The sequence below is a fragment of the Leopardus geoffroyi genome, chromosome C3 (genome assembly GCF_018350155.1).
Source record: "Leopardus geoffroyi isolate Oge1 chromosome C3, O.geoffroyi_Oge1_pat1.0, whole genome shotgun sequence".
In the NCBI taxonomy this organism is placed as follows: domain Eukaryota; kingdom Metazoa; phylum Chordata; class Mammalia; order Carnivora; family Felidae; genus Leopardus; species Leopardus geoffroyi.
Genome location: NC_059338.1, coordinates 78,794,037 through 78,814,952, shown reverse-complemented (window position 1 = coordinate 78,814,952; position 20,916 = coordinate 78,794,037). Strand labels below are relative to the sequence as shown.

Here is a 20,916-nt window from a genome sequence, read left to right as displayed (position 1 = left end):
CCACTGGTCTATTCTGACATTGCCTGCGACTTTTTATTTTTATCCCTTCCCAGTGTCTAATGTATGGCATGTCACCTGGCGAAATGAAAAGCAAGTCGAAATGAGAAAGCTACTAAATAGTGCCCAAGGGTATATAGTCCTTAATCTATTCCCTTCACGCACATAGCTCTTGAAGAGACATTTTGTGGGTCTTTGTTTTCAGATGTGGTCTGGGCACGGGCAGGTGATAGCCGTGAAAGGGGAAGGGCCCCGGGTGATGTTGTTAAGATCACTGGACTGAATTCTGTGGAGGGGGGGGGGGGGGCGGATGGGCTGTGTCAGGTTCACATCGCACACAGGCCATTCTAGCTGAGTGTGGAGTCTGGAGTCAAGAGCACAAGGCTGGAGGCAGGGAGGCCGTCAGAAAGCCAATGGAAAAATGTTTGACTTTCTGCTCAACCTTCCAAAAGGGCAGGGATTGTGCCTACTCGTTCATCCCACTGTCTCTAGGGTCGAATGATGTAATTTCAGTATTTCCCCACTCCCAATGGAAAGGTTAAATTTCTTTTTTTTTAAATTTTTTTTTAACGTTTGTTTATTTTTGAGACAGAGAGAGACAGAACATGAATGGGGGAGGGTCAGAGAGAGAGGGAGACACAGAATCTGAAACAGGCTCCAGGCTCTGAGCGGTCAGCACTGAGCCCGACGCGGGGCTCGAACTCACGGACCGCGAGATCATGACCTGAGCTGAAGTCGGACGCTTAACCGACTGCGCCACCCAGGCGCCCCAAGAAAGGTTAAGTTTCAAGCAGAGCCTTGATAGAGAGAATTGGAAGAAGGGGAAACATTTGATAAATATGGGATAAAAGTGGAGAGGCTTTGGTAACTGCTAGAGTCGGGGTGTGAGGGCAGGAAGGAGTCTGAGATGTCTCTGGCCTTCTGGCCTGAGGACTAAGGACGAGACAGCTCTTCGCTGAGTGAGGTGAGGGCAGATTTGGGGGCGATGATGTTGGGTCAGGATGGGGTTGAGATGCCTGTGAACAGGCAGATGGGGATGTCTTAGAGGAGACCCCCTGAGCAGCAGGTCCTTCCCTGGTCCTTGCCTTCATCCAGGGAACTCTTCCTTACCTTGGACCCGAGGACTACCTCACTTTCCCAGGGAAACCTTTCCTGGACCCAGTTGGGTTGACTGGCCTGAGCTCCCTTCCTTCCGGCTGTGGCTCTCAGTTCGCAGCTGACCCTCACGATTATGGTTAATCGATTACTGGCTGTCACCCCTCTAGAAGGTCAGCTTCATAAGGGCCGGGACAGTGTCTCTTTGTGGTCACCAGTGAATTCCTAGTAACGAGTACCATGCCTGGAACGTAGCAGACACTCAACAAATAATTGGTGAACGAACGAATAAGTGAATAAATGAGTACACGCCTTTGTAAAGAAAAGAGGGCAGAAACAAACAAGCGTCAAGACTCTCTCTCTTCAAACACGATACGAGTTGAGTCACGACTGGCTTCCCAAATGGAATCGGAGAGGCAGGTTCGTAGAGCGGGAGTAATGGGAATTCCCGGGCTTGAACCCACGTGTCTGCCCTATGGTAGGTTCTTGGTAGCTACTTGTGGAAGTATTCCTGGCTTTCTCATCATCTTTCTGAATGTCTTCAGGTGAGGAATACACCCTTTTGGGGCCTCAATTTTCTTATTTGTCAAAATGAGGACATCTATCTCCACCTCCCTGTGAAAAACTGAGAATCGGAGAGATAACCTGTATCAACGCCATGCAACTGGGCTAAGCGTGTAATCAAAGGCCCCAAGAGTTTACAAAGGAAAATAAGGAAGCAATGAGTATAGCGTCAAGAAGCCCCAGGTCCCTCCACACACACACACACACACACACACACACCCTTACCCCTAATTCCCCCTCTCATTTCTCATCAGCTTTCTACAGCTGGTCACACGCCTAGAAGGAGACTGGCTTTCTTGCTGTGAACAGTTCACAACTCTTTCCGGCCGTGAGTAAAGCAGAGAAGCGTCTGAGCCTCTCAATCTGTGTGTGTTCAGCTTGCAATGCCCACCACTCAGGAGACACGCAGCGTGTGCTTGCTTCCTGACTCTTCTGCTGACCTTGGGCCTTCTCAACTCTCTGCACGGGGTTTAGCACATAGCAGGTGCCTTGTGCGAGTCTAAGTTTGAAGGAAGAGAAGAAGAGAGGCGGGGGTTGGTGTCTGTGCTCATGTCTCTCTTTCTTTCCAGGCACGTCAGTGTCACCAGGTGTGGGTTTCGGGACAGAGAGAAGCTTACGGGAACTGTCAGAGGGGGCTCATTGTCTGAAGCAGCCTCGCACCTCTTATTTATGATAACGCCATGTGGAGCCCCCAAATGTTGGCTCAGGCGGGCTCCATGTGGCCTGCTGTGCTAGAAGGGTGATCCTGCAGCTGTCGCTAAATTACCAGGGGATCCTGGCCACCTCCCCGCCACTTGCCAGACTCTGCTAACGGATGCAAGAGATCGGTGATCTCCCAGCAAATGTAAGAAGCGTGACGAGAGCTCTAGAGTTCTAGATCTCTCTCTGCAGACCACAGCTCTCTCCTGAGACAAGTCAGCGTGTACAAAACGGTCCCTTGTTACCCATGAAAAGGCTGTTGTGCTCAAATTGGCAAAGTTTAAGGAAAGAGGGGTGCCCTCTTGACTCCTAGCGACTGTAATCATGGCGCTCTTAATTAAAGGCTGCTGGCGGGAAGGCTCTCCTGGCATCCGAAAACTCCCTCTGGGGCAGCTGCCGAAACACAGCTGTTGCTGGCTAGAGCTCTGGGAGGAGAGCTGCCTGGGGTTCCTGGGAAGCCTTTTTCTGGAAGATTCTTTGTACCTGCACGTGAGCCTCAGAGAGCTGTAAGGGGAGGCCAAGGGGTTCTCAGCACCCACCTGCCTTCTGAGGCCCAGAACCCCTCGAGGGTAAGTTGCCCTCCTTCACATCCTCTCTCCTGCACATCCCCGCAGGCAGTTCTGGGTGAGCGGGAAGTCGATGCGAGGGCTGCAGACACGGGTCCCCAAGCTCAGAGCTCAGCATTGGTTCTAGATGTCGCTCGTTTGTCGTTGCGGGGGCGTTCAAGAAGTGGTCCCGAAATCCTACATGTGATTTCATTTGCTGCTGGTTGAAAAGGTGCCTTATTTCATGAGAGCTCCCAAAGAGGAAACAGAACAGGTCGGGCGTCCAAAGGGGCACCTGCCTTTCCGTGGGGAGGCCGCTGCGGAGGGGGCCAGGCCCCGTCGCCCCGACTCTGCTGTCTGCAAGGGGGGGCGCCCACACCAGAGGGGAAGGCGGATGTGAACGGTCCCTGCCAGCCATAACTGGCAGTCACCTAGAAATAGAAAAATGAAACAGGAGGTTATGTGTCTGTAGTTCCTTCTGTCTGGGCCTCAGCTGCTGGGTGAAACGAGGTCTCAGAGACAGTTCTGATTGTATTCGTCGGAAAGTCTGCTGCCTGCTTTTTTTTTTTTAATTTTTTTCGATGTTTATTTTGATAGAGAGAGAGCGCACGCAAGTGGGGGAGGGGCAGAGAGAGAGGGAGAGAGAATCCCAAGCAGGCTCCGCATTTTCAGTGCAGAGCCCGACTCGGCTCGATCTCACGAACCATGAGATCATGACCTGACCCGAAACCAAGAGTAGGATCCTTAACCCACTGAGCCACCCGGGCACCTCATCTGTTGCTTTTTTTTTTTTTTTTTTCTATATTTTATCTTTTTTTTTAAATGTGAAATTTATTGTCAAATTGGTTTCCATACAGCACCCAGGGCTCCTCCCAACAGGTGCCCTCCTCGATGCCCATCCCCCACTTTCCCCTCCCCCCCACCTCCATCAACCTTCCGTTTATTCTCAGTTTTTAAGAGTCTCTTATGGTTTGCCTCCCTCCCTCTCTAACTTCTTTTTTTGTTTTTTTTTTTTTCCTTCCTCTCCCCCGTGGTCTGCTGTTAAGTTTCTCAGGATCTACATAAGAGTGAAAACATATGGTATCTGTCTTTCTCTGTATGTTGCCTTTTTAACAGCAGGGCATGAGGCCCACTTTCAAGATTTCTAACCCCTCCTCAGAGGCCTCATTCAGTACTAAGATATACAAAGGCTTTTAAGCATTGTGAACTTACGGATTTATTTTTACAATTGAGAGCATTGACACACAACATTGTATTACTTTAAGGTATACAATGTACCTACATATATATTAAGAAATGATTACCCCCATCAGCTTACGTAACACCCATCCCCACACGGGGTCACGATTTTCTTTTTTTCCCCTGTGGGGGCAGGGGGAGAAGTGAAGTTATGACAGAGTGCAGCCAAGGTGGCTAAGGGACAGAGGTGATGAGCTGTCATAGCGGGCCCCCCTTGTCTCAGCAGGCACAAGCCGAAAGATACACCCGCCCCCGGAAGGGCTCCCTGCTCCCTCCTCCTGGCATCAGCTGGGCCATTGGCATCATCTGCTCTGCCCACAGTGGCACCCGCAGACCATCGTGAGGAAGAGACATCATCTGCACAAGTTTTTTTCCTCGTGATGAGAATTTTTAAGATCTACTCTCTCTCTCTCTTTCTCTCTCTCTCTCTTTTAGGTATATTTGCCTATTTTGAGAGAGACAGCGAGCAGGGGAGGGGCTTCCACGCTGCCTGCATGCAAACCATGCAACTGTGACCTGAGCCGAAGTTGGATGCTTAACCGACTGAGCCACCCAGGTGCCCCTAAGATCTACTCTCTTAGCAACTTTCAAACATATAATACGTATTGTTAACTACAGTCGTTATGCTTCTACTTCACATTCCCAACACTTATTATATAACCAGAGGTTTGTATCTTTCGACCACCTCCACCCATTGCAAAGGCTTTTTAATTTCATTTACTGGATAATTGTATCCTAAGGCTCAAGGTATGTAAGATATATACATATATATGCATGTACACACATATATATGCATGTTACATGCATATGTACACGTAGAAGCATGCATACATGTATACACACATATATACATATTATATGCATATACACACGTATAAGTGTGTGCACAGGTATATGCATATACATAATATACTCACATGCATACGTATTTCTAAATATATACATATGCATGTGTTATTATATATAAATAGATACATATATACATACACCTATACCTACAGATACACATATGCATATGTACAACATACACCTACATACACACCCATATACACATACACACGTGTACACACATTCAGACACATACATGTGCACACGCAGACACACACAGATACACACAGAGGCACACGCAGATACACTACACATGCACACACATACATATGCAGATGCGTGCATATGCATGCACATGCACGCACGTGCATACACACGCGCGTGCACACACGTGCATACACATACATGTGAATAGTATGTGATCGGGGGTCGCAGGTGTCCTCCAGGTGCTCTGAGTGGGTCACCTGGGCTCCCAGCCTCTCTCACTGTCTTTCAGGCCATCACCTGGTGAACCCGAGGCCACCGTCCCTGCCACCACTGGCTCCCTGGGGTCTGCTCAGCCCCCGTCACCCCCTTCCTCCCCTGCTGCTGACCACCTCAGGGCCACAGACGTCGGAGGAAGAACCGTATGTGCCCCCCGCCGGCCACTCCAGACTCCGGAGCTTCCCCACAGCAGAGCTGCTTGGGTGTCGGGATTAGCAGGCAGTTCTTCCTTTTGCCCCAGGCACGAGGGGATCAGAGTAAGACGCTTAATGCACACCTCTCTTCCCACCCCGGGCCCTCGGCTGAGTCCCACGAGTCAGGGACCGGAACCCCTCCCTGCTAAGTGCCTTTGCCTCAGGCTGCTTCTTCCCCCCCTCCCCCCCCCCCAACACACAGCAAAGCCACTGGTCTCCACACAGGCCTGTGGGGGGCTGGATCCTAACTTAGCATCTGTTACTGGTTCTGTGACTGGGAGATCTCTCGGCCTCCGTTTCAATGGCTCATGGCGATCACACCTAGCAGAGATCCGGGGACGGCTGGAGACAAAGAAGGCAAGGTGCCAGGCGCAGTGTGGCAGCAGGACAAATGAAGGGGGGCACTGCTGTCCCCGTGTCACAGCTGAAGGAACAGAAGTGAGCGCACGCACACTGCATCACGGAGACTGAGCTGGTGGGACACTGGGAATCAACCTTGAGCTTGCCCGTCTGGCTCCGAAGCCTGTGGTCTTGTCTCTGCCTGGCCTCATGGTGCAGGGGCAGGGCTGGGAGGTCCACCCGGCTCCTCTGACCCCGGACCAGTGTCCTTTGTGGACAGCCATTCCTCTCTGGGTTGCGACCGAAGTCAAGCTCCGAGCTTGCAGGGCCCAGGAAGCTGATGGTGTTGGGGGCCAGAGAGACCCTAAGTGAACCGGTACTGAGATCGGCCCCAGGGAGGGGAAGGAGCCCGGGCTGGCTGCAAGGCCCACACCCCACCTGAAAATTAGGGCAACTGCTGCTCAGCCCTGCCCCGTGGGCTAGCTGGGGGCGAAGGCCCAGAGTCGCCAGATCGGCCGATGCCTTAAGGGAAGCAAGCATTGGGGATTTGGGGTAAAATTTCCCAGGGGTCAGCAGCTAATTCAGGTAACGTATGTGCGAACGTGCATATTACACTGGCCGGGAAAACGACCACGCACGTTAGCAGACTCTTGCCCGCAAGCTCCCACTCTGTCTACTCTAGAAACCCTTACACAATTTAATGAAGGCATCTGGGATAGATTATGTTTCCTTTGCGGAGGAATCTAACAAATCTATCTCAGCGACCCCCGACTCCTTCTGACCAGCTTCAAGCTTCCAATCAGGGACACAGAGGCGAAGGCAGCCTGCAAGCTTTCGGAGAGAGACCGGGGAGGGGAATGGGGGGTGGGGGACGCTCTGCCAGCCTCTGAGGCCACACCTCACCCCTACACAGTGAGCTTTTAGGGAGAGCCATTTGGGAGTTCTGCGTCTTCACCTGAGAGCACCAAGCTGGTCGGATCAAAGGGAAGGCTGCGGGGTTGCGTCTGCAAAGTGCCTCGGTAGCACCTGGCACAGAGGGGCCCCATAAATGGGAGCCACAGGACCTGCTGCCTAAGCCGTGGGGCCCAGGGCAGAGTGAAACAGTGGGGTCGCTTCTCGAAAATTACTAAGAACTTCAATACAGCGAGAGCAAAGCATTAAGCCACGGACGGTTCTCCTCCTCCTCCTCCTCCTCCTCCTTTAATGTTTATTTATTTGTTTTGAGGAAGAACAGGGGAGGGGCAGAGAGAGAGAATCCCAAGCAGGATCCACGCTGTCAGCACACAGCCTGACGCGGGGCTGGAACCCACAAACCATGAGATCATGAACTGAGCCGAAGTCAGACGCTTAACCGACTGAGCCCCCCAGGAGGCCCGGCCAGGGCTCTCCGAAGTGCTGGGCCCTGTGCGGCTGTGCAGGGCGTGCACTCATGCCGCCCACCCGGGCACTCGGCATGATTAGCTTGCAGAACCAGGATTTATGGAGCACCTTCTGTATGCTGGACACCATTCTCAGCGCTTGTCGTGTCCTATGTAATCCTCAAAGGGAATTAGCTCTTATTCCCACTTAACAGGTAAGGAAAATGAGGCGCAGACAGGTTAGGTCGCTTGTTCAAGATCACACAGCTGGAGGGTGGCAGGGCTGGGTTTGACGCAGGCAGTCGGGTCCCCAAGCCCTGCCCGTCAGTGTCCTCGTTGTTGTTCTCTCCCGGGCTCGAACAGGGAGCCGGGGCGGCCGGGGAGGGAGCACCCAGAGGCACAGCGGCCAGGACCAGGAATCCTACGCAGCCCCCGACCCCCAGACAGGCCCAGGCCCAGGTGGCCGGACGGTCCTCCCAGACAGGTCGCCAGTGCGGCGCTGCGGGGAGGTCTGGAACCCGAAGAGGAAGGGAAGAGGGTTCAGATGAGGACACTCGCGCTATTCATCAGACCAGGGGCCTCTCTGCAGGACTGAAAGCTCTGGAGCTTTCTTCTTTGATCCAGACTGTGGGTCAGAGCCGAGCAACCACAGGGCAATTACTCACCTTACAGCTTCGGGCTGACTCAGCACTCAGAGCCCATGCTGGAAGCAGACGCTTCCCTCCCTCCCTCTGGTGTTGGGTTTCCAGGGACTGGGGGGCACCCCAGGACATAGGAGGTGGCAAGTCCCCCTGAGACCCGACCTGTGCTTGTCTCTGCCTGGGGAGCGTGCTCTCCTCAGAGGCTCCTTCTCCTGGCGTCTCCTGGCGGGGAGCAGTGAGCAGAACCTGCGTGGTCTCATCGTGTTCAATTAATTTATTTTTTAAATGTTTATTTATTGATTGATTAAAAAAAATTTTTTTAAATGTTTATTTTTGAGAGAGACAGAGACAGAATGCGAGTGGGTTGGGACAGAGAGAGAGGGAGACACAGAATCTGAAAGAGGCTCCAGGCTCTGAGGTGTCAGCACAGAGCCGGACGCGGGGCTCGAACTCACGGACTGCGAGGCCATGACCTGAGCTGAAGTCGGACGCTCAACCGACTGAGCCACCCAGGCGCCCCAAATGTTTATTTATTTTTGAGAGAGAGAGAGAGAGAGCGAAAGCGAGAGAGGGCACACAAGCAGGGGAGGGGCAGAGAGAGAGGGAGACAGAGGGTCCAAAGTGGGCTTCGCACAGACAGCCGGAGGCGGGGCTCGAACCCACACACCGTGAGGTCGCGACCTGAGTCGAAGTCGGATGCTCCACCGACCGAGCCACCCAGGCCCCCCGGTCTCATCTTCTTCAAATAATCTCATGAGTTTAAGATTCTAAATGGCAAGAGAAAGGATGATGCCTCCATAACAGTCGTGAAAATGTTAAAAACAAAGATTAAAAAAAAAGTATGCCTATCTTAATGATTCTCTTCGACTAGTGATTTCATTCCTTGTCAAGGAAATAAAAATGATGATCAGTGGGGTTGGGATGATGGCAATAATAATAATAATAATAGGGAGTGTATATCGAGCCCTTACGATGTCCCGGGCATGGCGCTAAGTACCTTACTCAAATTATCTCCTGCGCACACACCTACTTGATACAGGTGGTGATTCTACTGTCCAAACCACCTCCAATCTTTCTTCAAGTCGCACTAAATTACAGCTTAGGTCATTTGCATGCATTTAGTCTCCTTAATTGAACGTTTATGGCTGGATAATATAACCAAGGTGTGAACGCGTGATAATTCATCCAGTTCCTCTGCTCAAATTGGATCCGGCCTGCTGGAAAGGGGAGTCAAGTGGAAAGGAAGGTGGGAAAAGGAGGCGGGGCTCGCTTGCCGACCAGCAGGCAGGCCCCCACCCTCCACCCCCTGCCTGTCCCTGCCACACCCCCACCTCCCCCCATCACCCAACTCCGGCCACGTTACCCTTTTGGTCCTTCTTTGCTCCTGAAAGTCTGTCTGTGTGCTCCCCAGGGCCTTTGCAAATGCTGTTCCAGTCTGTCTTCCTCTTGCGGAGGTAACACCCACTCATCCTTTAGACTCTCGGCTCGAACCCTCGAGGGCGCTGGGTCTTCACGCTGGGCAGCTTTTCCTTCACGACGCCCGTCAAAGCCACGGTTGGACATTCCTTCGGGAGCCGAACTTGGGTGTTAGACTACCCTGGTTTCTCCCAGGCAGGTGACAGGTGCTAGGCTAACGCTCCCCACCCCCACTGACCCAGAGTTCTCTTCCGCCCCAGGCAAAAGCGTTGCGCCCTCAAGGTCTGTACTAGGAGTGGGCAGACATCCTCCGTGAAATATTATGGTCTGCGTGGCCCATCCGGGCTCTGTGGCAGCTTCTCACCTTTGCCCTCCTAACCCCAAAGCAGCCATAAACAATGAGGGAAAGACAGAGCAAGGCTGTGTTCCAATAAAACTTTATTCACGGACACTGAAGTATGAATTTCATTTCATTTCACGGGTCACAAAACATTTTCTTCTTTGGGTTTTTATCCCCTGCCATTTAAAAATGTAGAAACCACACTTGGAGGCTGGGCTGTCCAACAGCAGGTGGCCTCTCGGGTTTGGCTCCCAGGTTGTTGTCTACTGACCTCCGGTCTACACTCTTGTTCCCAGTCCGAGGCTGTCTTCTCCGCCACTTTGCAGAATGATGGCCGGGATCAAGCCCTCACTCAGTCCTTCCCCCTCGTGTGAGGCAGGGAGCCAGCTTCCATCAACAGGTGCGTGACGATGATGTCAGGTGCCATGCTGGGGCCTCTGTCATGCCTCTTCCAGGCAGTGGGGGCTCCTCGGGCAGCTCCATGTAGCTTTGGGCAAGACTCTGAGGGTCAGAGTGGGACCGATGCCACAGGGTGCCACTAATAGCTGGAGAAGTGGATACCGGATCCCTAAGCCGGGGGTGCCCCCAGGGCTCTGGCTGACTTCCCATTCACCTGCAAGTTCACACTTTGAACTGGATCTCAGCCACATACTCACTCAGTCTTCCCGCCAGCAAAACCACAAGATTTCGGGGAATCCATCCTTTCTCTTGCTCACTTTGTCACCATGAAACAGGATTTGCATCCATCGAGGTCGGGGAGATAAGGTGTGGAGCGGGGTAAGGGAGGGGGACAGTGTTAATCGCGCGGCGTGTGGGCGGAAATCGTAGAGCACAGCTGACTTTACCAACCTAACCAACCTGTTCTTTCTTGTTTATAACCTTGTTCTCGTAAATGACCCCAGGAGGCACCCAACCCGGAAAGCTGGGTTTACCCTGGACGCCATCCCCTCTCTCCCGCGCCATTCATCACACGGATCTGTGTATTTCGCCCAGGACCACACTACCGCCCCTAGTTCTAGGCAGCGCTCTGCTGTCCCTCACTCAGGCCGCGTTTGACCCCCTAAAATCATCTCCCTCGAGTCCTCCACCTGCCGCCAGACAGTCCCTAGGGTTTAAGTTAGGATTTTGTTCCCAAGGGAAAATCTGATCCTACCACTTACCCAACAGAAATTCCTTAATGGCTTTGGATGATGGAAAAGTTTTGGAGACGGCTGTGGGGATGGTTGCACAACAGTGTGAGTGTGCTCAATGTACTGACCTGTGCACTTACAGACGGTCAAAAGGGCATATTTTATGTTCTGTATATTTTACTACAATACAAAAGTCTTTAATGGATCCCAGTGGTCACAGAATGCCTTTGTAAGGCTCGGAGGGACCCCAGAGAACCTGGTCTCCCCTGCGATGCAAATTTCCTTCCACAATCTCTGATCTAAATGTAACCCTCACCGAACTCTCTTCGTAGTTGCACCTTCTTGTCTCTGTCTCTTCTGCCTAATGCATATTTAATTTTTCCCTCTCTCCTTCCTCCCGAGCAAACTCAACCTTCAAGAAACAGGTCAATAAGGAACTCTGTCAGCCTTCCATCAACGTTTTCCCATTGACTTCACTTTTTTCACGCAGGTAGAAACAAATGATTCCTTGTTTAATGATAATATTAAATACTAGACAGGGGAAAACACTATTCCTAAGCTGTGTGTCAGGCAAAAAGAACCACAGGGATGTGTGTGGCAGCCTGTTGACTGGGTCTTGTAATCGATGCCATGACTTTGCCTTTTTTTCTGCATGACCCTTCCCAGACTTCCCCCGCCCCCCACCTTGGCACTTGAACCTTATCGGGAATTTTGTAATTGCCATCCTATTTTTTTTTATAGTTTTACCATGCTCGTTTGTTACCCCAAATAATATGCTATTGTTCAGTTGCACATGATTTCGAGCTTCGTATAAATGGAATTGATGAGGTTTGGGGGTGATGGTGGGTCCAGAGCCGATGACTAAGAAAGAATTCTTGAAGACATCTTTGGTGCAAAAAGGTGATTTTATTTTATTTTAGGTATTGTTTTAATGTTTATTTATTTTTGAGAGAGAGAGAGAACGGGAGAGTGGCAGCGAGAGAGGGAGACGCAGAATTCGAAGCAGGCTCCAGGCTCCGAGCTGTCAGCACAGAGCTCGACGCGGGGCTCGAACTCACGAACTGTGAGATCATGACCTGAGCTGAAGTTGGATGCTTAACCGACTGAGCCACCCAGGTGCCCCCAAAACGGTGATTTTATTAAAGCAAGGGGACAGGACCCATGGGCAGAAAGGGCTGCACAGGGTTGAGAAGAATGGCTAGTTTTATACTATGGAGTTGGGGAAGTGAGGTCAAAAGGGAGGCCTCCAGAGGGACTTTGATGTGCGAGAGAGGACTCCTAAGATACTCGAGGCCTTGCTCTTGTCAAGCGAAGGGTGTTTTCCCTCTAACAAGGTATTAACATTAGACAGGTAGGGAGTTCCCAGGGAAATGTTTTACTCTGCCAGCCTCAAGTATCTGTCAATGGGCTGCAGGTTGTAAGGACATTTAATTTCACCTGCCCTTTCCTTCTTGCTTTTGTTCCCCATATCACTGCAGAGAGGAAGGTGATGTTGGGGCTCCAGGAAACTGAGTCTACAGGTTTCTGGAGATTAAGCTATTGATAAGATTGCCTCTTTCTTGTAATTCACTAAGATATTCGTAAACGGATGGAGACCCATGTCCTCCAAGATGGTGACCTGTATCACTTGGCCATTTGTTTTCCGTCTTTCCCTGTGTCCTTGGGCGGGCAGGAGTGCCTGTGCAATGTCACACACATCTCACCTGGGGGGCGGGGGGTGGGGTGCCAGCTTGCACTGTGTCCTCAGCCCTCCCCACGCTGCCTCATCAGAATTATACGGCGTATTCTCCGCGACTTGCTTTTTTCCCCTCGACACGACCGTCACGAGATTCGTTCAGTCTTGCACCTTTCTGCGATTCCTTCATTTTCAGTGCTGTATACTTTTCCATGGGGTGAATACAGCACACTTGGAAAAAACCCGTTTCTGCTGGGAATGGACTTTTCAGGTGTTTCCAATTTTTACTGTTAAAATTTGTGCAGATGTGGACAACTCTCTACAGGTTTCTTGGGGCAATCGTGAGACTCTCCAGGGATCTACCCAGAAGTGCAATTGCTGGGGCAGACTCACACATTATCTCCAGCCCCATCCAAGATGCCAGATTGTGACCCGTAGTGATTTTTATCAAATCCCACGCTCACCCAGCATCGGTTGGGAGGAGGGATTGCCCCATTTCCTCGCAGCATTTACTGTCGGATTCTATAATTTTTGCTAATCTGGCGGATGCGAAATGACATCTCATTATGGTTTTATTTTATGTCTCCCTGCTGACTAGAGAGGATGTGTTGGTTTTTGTACGTTGATTGTTCCATTAATTTTGCCTTTTCTATTCAACGGAATCTGTTTTGCCCGTGATTCTACTGAGCTGTTTGTTCGTATTGATTTGTAGCTTAATTGCATATCCTGAAAAGTCATTTGTTGTCAATTTCCTACGTACAAATATTTCTTCCTAGTTTTGGCTTATCTTTACACCCTCTATGGCTCCTTTGGATACATTGAAGCTCTTCAGTGTGATGTAGACAATTTTGTCTATTTTTGTTTTCTTTATCGTATGTGCTTTTGTGTCGTGTTTAATAAATCCCTTCCTAGTTTAAGGCTGTAAAGCTACTCTTCTGTGCCTCCCTTTAAAATTTCTACAGTTTCGTGGCGCCTGGGTGGCTCAGTCAGTTAAGCATCCGACTTCGGCTCAGGTCATGATCTCGCGGTTCGTGAGCTTAAGCCCCGCGTCGGGCTCTGTGCTGACAGCTCGGAGCCTGGAGCCCGCTTCGGATTCTGTGTCTCCCCCTCTCTCTGCCCCTCCCTTGCTCATGCTCTGTGTCTCTCTGTCTCTCAATAATAAACGTTTAAAAAAGTTTAAAAAAAATAAATAAAATTTCTACAGTTTTACCTTGAACCTCATGGAGTCGGGGCTCCTGGAATTGATATCTGTAAATCATGTGACAAGGGGGTCCTAGTTAAAACATTTCCTACATGGATGACAGTCATCCCAGAATCAACTCTTTCCCCTTGATCAGTTATCAGGTTTTCATAGATGAAGATTCTGTCACTGGGCTCTCTGTTCAGTTCCAGGATCCACCCTTTACCCACAACACGCGGTCCTCATCCTTAGAACTTGATATCAAATCTAGATATCTCATAACCTAAGTTATATCACTGATTCTTCCCCTGGAATGTCTCAGCTATTTCTGTTGCTTTGCTTTGTCATTTATATTTTATAATCAGCTTGCTTGTCAAATGCCACCAAAAAAAAAAAAAAAAACCAAAAAAAACTACCTTGTCATGGTTTGAATGATATGATTCCTAATCATGGTCTCATAATGTTTTATATAATGTACATAAATGCACACACACTCACTTATTCACAGAATACAACATATCTAATCCACGGTGCCCATACGTAGCAAGTTTCTTGTGTGAATAAATGAATGAATGAAGAATCAAAGTTCTCTCTTCAGCTGAGGTTCACTCTTCGATAAAACCCCAAACGTATGGCATGACAAATTGTTCATCTTTCAGAAGGACCCTTCATTGCATACAAGACGAGGGGATGGAGTAGCTGTCATTATCTGAGCACCTACTATGTGCCTGGAATGATGCCAGAAAGAAAGAAAGGGACAAAGAGCCATTTTGGAATCTTGTAAAAAGTCAACCTCCCTTAGTACTTTTAAGATGCGGGGCGCGTGGGTGGCGCAGTCGGTTAAGCGTCCGACTTCAGCCAGGTCATGATCTCGCAGTCCGTGAGTTCGAGCCCCGCATCAGGCTCTGGGCTGATGGCTCAGAGCCTGGAGCCTGTTTCCGATTCTGTGTCTCCCTCTCTCTCTGCCCCTCCCCTGTTCATGCTCTGTCTCTCTCTGTCCCAAAAATAAATAAACGTTAAAAAAAAAAAAAAAGAGAGAGAAAAAAAACAAGATGCAATTTTCAAAAAAATAGTATCCATAGCCATTGTCTCAGGGCCGTGTGGCTTGGGGAAGTCTCTTCCTCAGGCTTCTGTGTGTGTGGGCTTCGTGAGTTACTCCCAGGGCTGACTGGCCGGAGACTGTGTGTGTGACCCAGCCATGCCCAAGTTGGAAGCCTCATTCAACAAGGCTCACAAAAGATACGCAAAGAGCCACTCCCTTCCAGGAAGCTGGTGCCTTTCTTTGGGGAATCTCAGGAGAAAACACACATGCAAGCAATTTAAAGAAAAGGGGGAGGGGGGCAGGATTTATCTCTTGATTTTTCAACGTTTATTTATTTTTGGGACAGAGACAGAGCATGAACGGGGGAGGGGCAGAGAGAGAGGGAGACACAGAATTGGAAACAGGCTCCAGGCTCTGAGCCATCAGCCCAGAGCCCGAAGCGGGGCTCGAACTCACAGACCGCGAGATCGTGACCTGGCTGAAGTCGGACGCTTAACCGACTGCGCCACCCAGGCGCCCCTATCTCTTGATTTTTAACTCCACTCGTAGGGTAGTTTGACACCCAGACTTACCCTTGGCCAACAACGGGTGTTGGGCTGAATGGCACCACGAACAAAAAGCCTCGGGCTTCACTTCCCGAGCTTGAAGATCCCCTGCTTGTCGGGCAGCAGATGCACACCTGCCCTCTGGAGTAGACGGGGTCGTCCTCTGCCCTGGGGATGGAAGTGACGAGGCTCACCTCCGATGAGGGCACATGAAGGCAGTGGGCTGATCTCCCGCGGAACACTTCCACTAACACGTCCTGGAAATTCCAGATCATTTGTCCATTCGCTCAGCAAACGAGGGACAGACAGCGAGGGCTGGGGGTGGGCAGCAAGGCAACAAGACCTCGGGGTCTGCAGGAGATCTGACCCCCCTTCACACCACCCCCCCCCACCCCCCAGGAGAGTCCCTGGTACTGCTCAGGTCCTTTCTTCACAGAGGCTTGGGGCATCTCTTCAGGGCTCCCGTGGCTTGTCTTCCGGGGGAAATTAAGAAAGGGAAATTGGGTGGGGCGCACTACAGTCCCCAGCACTGCAGCCGGCTCTCAGGCCATAAAAGACCATCATCGTCCCACTCCCCCAATGCTCCTTCCAGACCCCCTTCACCCTCAGTCAGCACCGCAGTCTCAGTCACTTCCCTGCTGGGTGACCCAGACCCTCATCCCTGCCAGGTCCATCATGTTCTGTCACATCAAGGCTGCTGTGCTTCTGTTTACAATTAAAATAAGGCAAGGTGTATCAGGGATCGAGGACCCCAACGGGCCAGGCATATGCTCCCTGGCCGGTTGTGTCTCAGAGACACAGCATCCCTACCCCTTGATCGGTCTGCCATCCTGGCCGGGATGGTTCCTGCTCTTGCCCAGCTGGACCCTCGGCAGTGAGAACCGTGGCTCGTAATTCCACGGTCTCCCCTGGGGGGTTACCTTGGCTGAGGAGGGCCACCAGGCCCAAGGTCGCACCTCCTGCCGGGAAGAGGGCGCACCATGACTGATCAGGGGTGAGGCACCAAGACTCGGTTTCCACATCTCATCTCAGGGCAGCTCCGTAGGGCTGCCTCAGCTTTCGAGCTCCCTGGGGGGTTGGCTGGGCCTCTGTCAGGACATAGTCACAGCTCGGCTGCTCCCTGGGCCCAGTCCTGCTTCCTTACCCGTCCTTCTCGCAGATGCACGTTTGGGATTGCGATGCACATTCTCATATCAGAGAAGGGTCGGTGGTAGCAATATCCTCGTGGAATAAGTCACTAGTCCATTTGTTCGCTCATTTCTTCATCTACTAACTTATGCCGCCGTTGCTTTTCAAAAAGTTTTTTTTTTTTTAATTTTTTTTTTCAACGTTTATTTATTTTGGGGACAGAGAGAGACAGAGCATGAATGGGGGAGGGGCAGCGAGAGAGGGAGACACAGAATCGGAAACAGGGTCCAGGCTCTGAGCCATCAGCCCAGAGCCTGACGCGGGGCTCGAACTCACGGACCGCGAGATTGTGGCCTGGCTGAAGCCGGACGCTTAACCGACTGCACCACCCAGGCGCCCCTCAAAAAGTTTTTTAAGCGTATTTATTTTGAGACAGAGCCTGGCCAGGGAGGAGCAGAGAGAGAGGGAGAGAGAGAATCACAAGAAGGCTCCGCCCTGTCAGCTCAGAGCCCAACGCGGAGCTTGGTCCCGTGAACCGTGAGATCACGGCCTGAGCCGAAATCAAGAGTCAGACGCTCAACTGAATGAGCCACCCGGGCGCCCCTGTGGTTACTTTTTAAGCTCCACCTGTGTGCCAGGGTCTACACTAAACGCCGGAGGAATTAAATTGTAAGACACGGCCTTCTGACGGAGACAGACATGTAAACAAGAGAAGTAAAACTGATTTGAAAAAGCTCTAGCAAAGTCGTGCATAGAAACTATAAGAGCCTAGAAGGGGAAATGATCACCTGCCTGAAGGAGGATCGTCTCAGGTGGGGCATTGTAGCTGGGGCATGCAGGATGAGTAGGAGTTCGCCAAATGAACAGGGCTTTTAGCTCAGGCTAAGGAAATGCAGGATGTGATCACAGCAAGACAAGCGGCCTGGAGAGGTCCACTTTCGTTCTTTAGCACGATTTTTCCATAATGCTTCTAAGACTGTGGCCCCGGGGATGCTGGTAAAGAGAAAACAAAGGCTCCCAGGGGGTCTGGGAGGATTGTGTCAGGGAAAGAGGCTTGGGGATGACAGACACGGGAGAAGGCACTCAAGCAAAAGGCTGTCTAAAAAGTCATTATGGGCTTTTAAGTAAATTCTCAATTATAATTATTCTAATGGCTTTAATAAGTCTGCAATTTGGAGCTATGATGCTCTAATGTGTCAGCTGCCATATGCCTCGATGAAAAACTCTTTCTTTTTCCCTTCGAAAGCCAATATTAAGAGGGCACCTGCCACGGTGAATTCTGCCAATGTCTCACCCACGGAGGTTGGGACCTCTTATCATATGTAATCCCAAGTCAGTCCCCGAGGTGCAGATCGCAGCCCCCAGCCCCCAGAGCTGTCTCCCCTGGGCTCTACAACTCCTGGCCTTCGGTGACTAGAGCGGAGATGTGCCGGTGGGGATCAGCTACCGTGTTAGATCTGGATGCAAACCCCACCTCTGCCTCGTGGTAGCTAGGGAGCTTCCGGCCAGCCGGTTCCCCTCTCTGTGCCTTGGTCTTCTCACCCGTCAGATGGGCGTGATCGCAACGCTCGCCTCGCAGTGCCGGCACGAACGACCCCATGCAAAGTCCCTACTTGCCCTTTAAGGGGGCTTTTTCCATTCGAGCCAAACTGCATTTTTGCAGATGAGAAAGAAACTATCAACCCGTTGTACAGTGCCATTTAGCAACAAACTGCTAACACAGTCGGCGGTCAAAGGCCAGTGGAAAGGGCTCTTTTTGAAGTCCGGAAGTGGCCTGCCTTCTATTACTTGTGTGGCCGAGAGCAAGGTACCCTCCGGCCCGAGGGCTCTGTTACCTGTTTCTCTACTCCCTTGCAGCTCTACGTCCAGATCCTTCGTGGCAAACGTTGTCAATCTATTCAAGGCTCTGCTCGGAGAGGATTCCCTGAGTCCCTTCCTTCAAAGAGCTTCTGCTTCACAGTCCGGCCCCCGGAACCCCGCCTTGCTGGTTTTCATTGTGGCCTTTGCCATCGGACGTATCGACGTGTTTACTCATTAATCGTCTGTCTCCTCCAATCAGAACGCAAAGTCTTTGGGAACAGAGACAGCAGTTTTGTTCCCTGCTGCACCTCCGCGTCCTCTAACGGCACCTGGTGCAGACCGGGAACATGATACCTGTTGTGTAGACGCGGAGGGGACGTTTCTTAATTTCTCCAAACTTCTGAGTCTTCCTGGGAACAGAAGCACCTTCCCCCGAGGGTTATGCAGAGACAGTTCATATTAAACGCCCAGTGCGGGGCCTGGCAGGGCTTGCAGGAGAGAATCAGCCGACGGCTCTGATGATGGTATTCAGGCCCATCCAGCCCTTGTGGCTGGGGCAGGCCTCTGCGTCCGACCCCACTGCTAAAAGCCTTTGTCAAAGGAGGATGCTTTGGGCCCTCGTTTCCCCGATCTGGCTGCACATCACAGTTACCTGGGGCGCTGTACGAAAACACAGCTGTCCAGATCCCGCCGCGGTCATTCTGACCCAGGTCTGCGAACTGGAGTCAGGAATCCGTGTAGTTTAAATACCGGAGAGGCCATGACATTTCCCGTTCAGACGGGAGGCGACTCCAGAGAGAGACGTCCTGGTGCCCATGTTTCAGGACAGGTCATTTCATTACAACAGGGAATACACCCTTACGGAGCCAGGGAAGGGCCAGGTATGAAAAGCACATTTATAAGTGAGGGGAAAGGAGTGAAGGGCTATCCAGCAGAGAGAACTTGCTGGAAGGGAGATAGTAACGTGGTGAGATCGGGAGCCGAGCCCAGCACCGCGCCCCCCACCCCGCACGCCCGGAGGGCACGTTTCTGCAGGCCAAGCCGCTGGACTCGAGGTGATCACTACGCTTCTTTCAATGTCGATGCCGTTGGGGAGCAGGTAGGCGGTGAGCGTGTATGACGGCGAGGCTGTTTGCATTTCTGAGTGTTTAATCTTTTAATTATGACTCTTGGAGTTTTTACAGTGTAAAGCTAATAAGCAAACACACGGCCTCTTTCTTGTACTTCATTTCGTGCACGGGGTGTTTACACAACTGTGAACCCCCACAGTGCAAAATACTGGGGCCAAGAGGTAAACCCACTGGGTAAACAAACTGAAATCGCTCCGTGTTTACAACAAAGTAAGTGTATACAAAAGTGACCGGGTGGTATTTTCTGAGTAATTATCTAGATGCGTGCTGTCCAATGCTGTCACCATTCGTCACATGTGGCTCTTTAAATTTAATTAAAATTGAATTAAAAACCCCGGTCCTCGGTTGCACTCACCCCGTTTCAAGTACCCAGCAGCCACACGGGTCCGGGGCTGCGCCGTCTGGACAGCTTAGCTGGAGTTCATTCTCATCACAGCAGATGCTTCTACGCAACAGTGAGTGCTGATGTAAATTTCCAAGAAGTATGTGTTTTAACTCTTTAAAAAAGAAAATTCCCACTGTCAGGGTAGGATGGGAATCTGCAACCCATGATCTATGCCCAACGTGTGCTAAAACCCAACACAGGGCAAAAGCACAAAACAGGCGTGTCATTGAGAACCTCGAGTCGCAGCAAGTTTTCATAGTGTCCTTATTATCCCGGATATTTAAGAAGAGGCTGTCAGTTACTGATAGGAGAACACTACCTGTCCGTTGTGCGGATAATAAAAGAAAACGTGACTTTGGCCAGATGTCTGGAAGTTGTCTCCCAAAGGGTGACTTTGCTGGTGCAGGGAGGGCAGAGCAGGGAGGGACCCTGGATCTCTGCCGCCTCCCTCCCTCAAGAGGATGGCTGTACCGCTCCCAGCCCTGAGAGAGCCCAGGAGAGCATCCAACGTTGGGTTAGAATCTGCACTGCTATTCTGCAAGTAGCATAACCATATTGAATTCGAGAGTGCTGGTCACCTGAACCCACGCTCTCTCTCTACTCCCCCTAGGAACGACCAGCTGGGGTTGGACGAAGGGGACCGTGCGCCCCCACAGTTAAGCCTCGGGATCTGGCAGCGAGATCTGCCTGTGTGACATTGGTTCGGTGATGTCACCTCGCAGAGCTGCGGTTTTCTCGTAGGGAAGGAGGGGTGGCCATGGGCCTATCTGGTGGAGCTGTCTTTTTTTTTTTTATTTTTTTTATTTAAAGTTTTTTTTTTCAACGTTTATTTATTTTTGGGACAGAGAGAGACAGAGCATGAACGGGGAGGGGCAGAGAGAGAGGGAGACACAGAATCGGAAACGGGCTCCAGGCTCTGAGCCATCAGCCCAGAGCCCGACGCGGGGCTCGAACTCACGGACCGCGAGATCGTGACCTGGCTGAAGTCGGACGCTTAACCGACTGCGCCACCCAGGCGCCCCTGGTGGAGCTGTCTTAAGAGGGAAATGGGACGGTGCTCGCAAAGCCCTGAATCCAGCCCCCGCCTCGTGGCGCACACATAATCAACAGTTTATTGTAACGTGTGCACATGGGTTTATAGGTCAGGCCACCCCAGGCGCCAG

At 51.3% G+C, this 20,916-nt stretch overlaps 1 non-coding gene across 1 annotated transcript; it reads right to left on the bottom strand.

Annotated features, from left to right (window-relative positions):
- Positions 1-4,414: 4,414 nt before the first annotated feature.
- LOC123587102 lies at positions 4,415-4,501 on the bottom strand. Its single transcript, XR_006707157.1, has one exon. It is a non-coding gene; the product is annotated as a small nucleolar RNA SNORD35 (small nucleolar RNA).
- Positions 4,502-20,916: the final 16,415 nt, after the last annotated feature.